The 4,388-nt window shown below is 44.0% G+C and overlaps 1 long non-coding RNA gene across 1 annotated transcript; it reads right to left on the bottom strand.

Annotated features, from left to right (window-relative positions):
* Positions 1–2,163: 2,163 nt before the first annotated feature.
* On the bottom strand, positions 2,164–3,986 carry LOC120519676. The gene is made up of 2 exons (XR_005631619.1): positions 3,624–3,986; positions 2,164–2,251 (listed from the first exon to the last, which is right to left on the bottom strand). It is a non-coding gene; the product is annotated as an uncharacterized LOC120519676 (long non-coding RNA).
* Positions 3,987–4,388: the final 402 nt, after the last annotated feature.

The raw sequence follows: 4,388 nt of genomic DNA, 5'->3' as shown, positions 1-4,388 counted from the left end.
ATGTGCACGTCCCATTTTAATCACCTAACCTAAAGGTACACTTTACCATTTTGGCGGGCCTTTGTCATTGTGATGGAATCTGCATGGATTTGGAGTTAAGAGTACATTTGTGATGGCACAGCTGTCGTGCCCTGTGTGATGCCACTCACCCGCAAGCAGACACGGACTATCTGCTGTCGTTCTTCTGCACAGGCTGTTTTTGATTCGTCAATCTCATTCATGTCACTCCCATCCAGATAAGCCCTGGCAAACTGTAAAATACCATTTCAGTTAGGCAGCAGCAGTCATTGCCCTTCATTTTCAATGCCTAAAACGCTGGCACACAAATGTTTACCATACCATCAAGAGAAGAACTCCACAATTATAGCCATCTTTTTGTTTGGATGACTCATTTTCTCCACCTTCCATTCGACTATGTCTTCCTGTTTTTCATCCTCAAGAAATCTCTAGTTATTGGTTTATTTATTTTAAAAAAAAAAGTAATTAAGTGCCCGGACAGTGAAAACGGCATCGGACAAATTCTCTCAAAGCTAAATAAACGACAAACACGTGCTCAGTAAAACTGTAAAGGTGTTCATCTTGGAATCTGGCGACCAGTGGCAGCTTGGACTGTGGGCGCCGGCCACTGCTTGGTTTCCACTGCCAATGCTGGCCCGTGCACGCTTGCCCAGGTGAAACTTTACTCCAAACACTTACTTCCATTGATCCAGAATTTCAGTTTCGATCGAAGCTTCATTAGCCTTTGGATCAATAATGAGCAGCACCTTCTCTGCCATTTTGACAATCTAAAAATATTTAGTGCAGTTAGTTACACATCAAATCACTACGACATTTACATTTGAATGCTTTTCATTTTAGAGAAGGTGCCAAGCCTGGACTGTGCAAAGTCAGACATCACGTGAGATATCCGTGTGCATCACACATGTCAGTAATTTGTAATTGGCGCACGTATATAATTCACTGACACAAAAGCAAACAAATAAAGGCAACTGAACTTTGTTCAAGAATACACACCACTAAAATCCAGTGCCCAGCATGTTGTGAGGCACAGCCAGACGTCATCTTCATGAAGTTTGAGCTGAGGAATTGATTTCAAGTCAAATTAGTGATAATTATTGATTTTATAACTGCTATTCATAGCTTGTAATTGGGACAAGTAAATAACCTCTTTAATCTTGTCTTCCCTCAAATCCTCTAGCTCTTGCTGTACTTTTTCCTCAGTATTTTCGCCACTTATCCTTTTGTTTGCATCTCGCCTTGCAACAGGTTTAGTAAATAGTGACGATGATACACAGGAATCTATCTGGCAAAAAAGGGGCTGTTTAAGAAAATAAAAAAATTAAGATTGGAAAATTGCAATGCAAGACACATCTACCAAAAATTTCAACGCAATTCCCACTTGCCTGCTTCGCTTCATTAAAACATGCAAATATCCATTAATGACCTGCATTGTAGGGAAAAAAATAAAAATTACAATAATCCTAGATCTCCAAGTCCGATTTGGTTCACACAGTGTAGTCTCTTACTGAATCATCCAGCCATTCCTTGTCATGTGGACTGTCCAGTTCACCCTGGCTGATGGTGTAGTTCCATCACGGATCTCTTTTACCTGAGGGAGAGAAAAGATGGGACTTGGAAAGTGTAGGCATGTCATTGTACGTAGCTTGTCATCCAGAAGTACGTCTAGTTGTGATAAGACACGAAAAGAACTGGAAAGGTTCATGTTAATTCTTGGTAGAAACAGAAGAACAGGACAGTAGAGTTAAGTGAATGAAAAGAAACACGCCAAGGAGCAGCCATGCAAGGATGGTAAAGAACCGTTGGTAGTAAAGCCCCAGAGCTGGAATTGATGTTTGGCCCAAAGTATGGAGAAAGGCAGTTCAATACACCGCTGGAAACCAACAGAACGGCCAACAATTTGAACTGGCTGAACAAATGACCAACGGGTCAAACTTGTACACTAAAAATCCCAGTATCGGTGTTCATGGTGCTCATGTTCCTCTCTGATTCACTGAACTGTTGTCTCGTCTGTTTGCGTGTCCCTTTCTATCTATAGCACGTCGTCGTTCTCTTCTCGTGTGCCTGCATTGAACATTAAGAGCTTCATTCATTTAAGAGCCATATTACCAAAACACTACAGTGGATTGTGCTTCAGATACTCACTTTTTTTTTTTTTTGGATTTAGACACAATATTTTCAGGTTTGCTTTTCTTCCTTGACGACTCTCCTTCCTCCTCAGGTTCTTGCATATCTATAAGATGTTATACGCCATTATCAGCCAACTTTTCTATTATGTAGCGAAACTAGTTTTCACATATAAAGCACACCATCCCAGCTGGCGTCTCGCTGTCCATTAAAACCAGTGTGCATGCCAATATTCGCGTGTGTAAATTACAAAGGTTGCGATGAACATAAGATTTTAGAGCATCGCTCGAGGATGGACGTTTAGCGGGGCGGCACCTGTTTTCACACGACAGTGAGCAGTGACTCCTCAGTGAGGACCCCCTACTCTTTAATCCAGTGTCACTCTACTGATATATAATGAGCAGCGACAGTAATGACACCAACAAGTACGCAGGTAGGCCGATATAAACGTTGTAATCTGTAGATACTGCGGATATAAACGTATACTGTGTGCACACGACGTCGATATCGTCACAAGCTCAGTTACTACGCTACTTCAATTCGCTTTGTGAAACGTGGCTTTTAAAGCGAGTAACAAAGAGAATGCGAGAATAAGTACACCTGACAATTACCTCCATCCATCGCTGAAAACACACGTCAGGCCAACATCTGCACAACAGCGTAACGAGGACTCCGAAGGCGCAGCTCCCTCTCGGCGCCATCACAAGGTCCGACTGCAGCGGCGTTACCTTCGTGTGCGGCGGGACAAGCAGCCTGACGAGCTTCGCCTCTCCAACACGTACTTGCTGCAAATGGAGGATTACCATGAAAATATAATTTGAGAAGCGTGATTTCTATTAACCGTAACTCAAATATCTGGAAAATGTCCGCCAGTAAGACTCCGGTGAACTCTCATCCCGCCACGTGCGCACTCGGCCGTCACATTCACACGCTGGCCCGGCAGTGTTAGGACTCACTAGACAAATACAATCATTTTGACAGTAAATTGCCTGGCCATCCTACTGTACATCCCAAACTGTCAGACGTTTTTACAAATATTCCGTCCCTTAAGGCCAACTATGCGGCTGCGGTTTATAAGGCGAGCCGGAGTCGGCGTTACTTCACTTGCGCTGGGGAAGCCGTTAACAGCGCCATTAATGGCGGATCTCCTTTGGCGTTTTCGACAGCGGCATTGCAAACCGATAGGCAGGAGGTTGGGGTCCCCATTAGCGTGACTGGCCTCGGCACAGTAAACTTGTCACCCCTAGATATGGCCTTGTAACGAGCCTTTTTTCAAACGCGGATCAATCGAAGTAAAACTAACGAGGCTTTACCTGAAATTAACCAAACATCTCAAACACGCCCAGAACGCCGACACCTTCTTCAATGGCCCCTCAGAGCACTTCTACGGCAGAAGAGGCGCAGCTTCGTTTTTTTAAGAAAACTATTGTGTGGTGAAAGTACAAGAAGATAAAAGTTCAGAGCCAAAGTTTACTCACTCGCTGTTTTCGAGCCTCCTTCTCTCTTCAGCTTGCGCTGCTACGTCTGTTGATTCTTCGTCTCCTGAACGCCGAGCTCTTGTGCGCACTGCTCTGACATGCCGGATGTGACGTAAGGCGCTTAAATCAGCCCCTGATGTAATCCGTTGGAAACCCCGACACTCGAGCCGCGCGCACCGCCGCAACAGACGCGAAACAACCCGGTGAGGTGAAGCGCCTCCAGTCCGCTGTCGTGGCCCACTCTTGGCGGCTGATCGGCGGCTCGTAGCTGCTAGAGCGCCAGTGGTAGCCATCGAGCGGGTTAACATCGGTCCTCTGCTGGCTAGCCGCTCATTTTTAGAGCTGGTGGTCCTGCGGTGGTCCTCTGGCAGCATTTATTAACTCAAGGTAAACACACAACGTGTCCATTGCTCACGGGCTGTTATTCTCACACAAGCATGTCCTGTGCCCATATTTTGCCCATTTTTCCCTAAAGTGGATAATTTGCCACAACTGGGATCACATTACGTCTTCAGCTGTTTTTCAGTGCACTCAACAAAATGTCCTGTCAGATTAAAATAAAGAAATATGTACTTGGGTTGCACATAATAACATTGTTTTTATCAAAAATCCTTTCATTATGCTTAATGCTCTAAATGAATATCTCCTGAAACAACGTGACACGTTTATCTAAAATGAATGAAACTTTTTCCTTCTCAGTTAAAGTAATTATTTTATGTTAAATGAACATGACTCATGTCAATAACGCATAAAATTTTAACAGTA

Source organism: Polypterus senegalus, unplaced genomic scaffold (genome assembly GCF_016835505.1).
Source record: "Polypterus senegalus isolate Bchr_013 unplaced genomic scaffold, ASM1683550v1 scaffold_2095, whole genome shotgun sequence".
In the NCBI taxonomy this organism is placed as follows: Eukaryota; Metazoa; Chordata; class Cladistia; order Polypteriformes; family Polypteridae; genus Polypterus; species Polypterus senegalus.
Note: the sequence above shows the minus strand (reverse complement) of the source record. Positions and strands in the feature narration are given on the sequence as shown.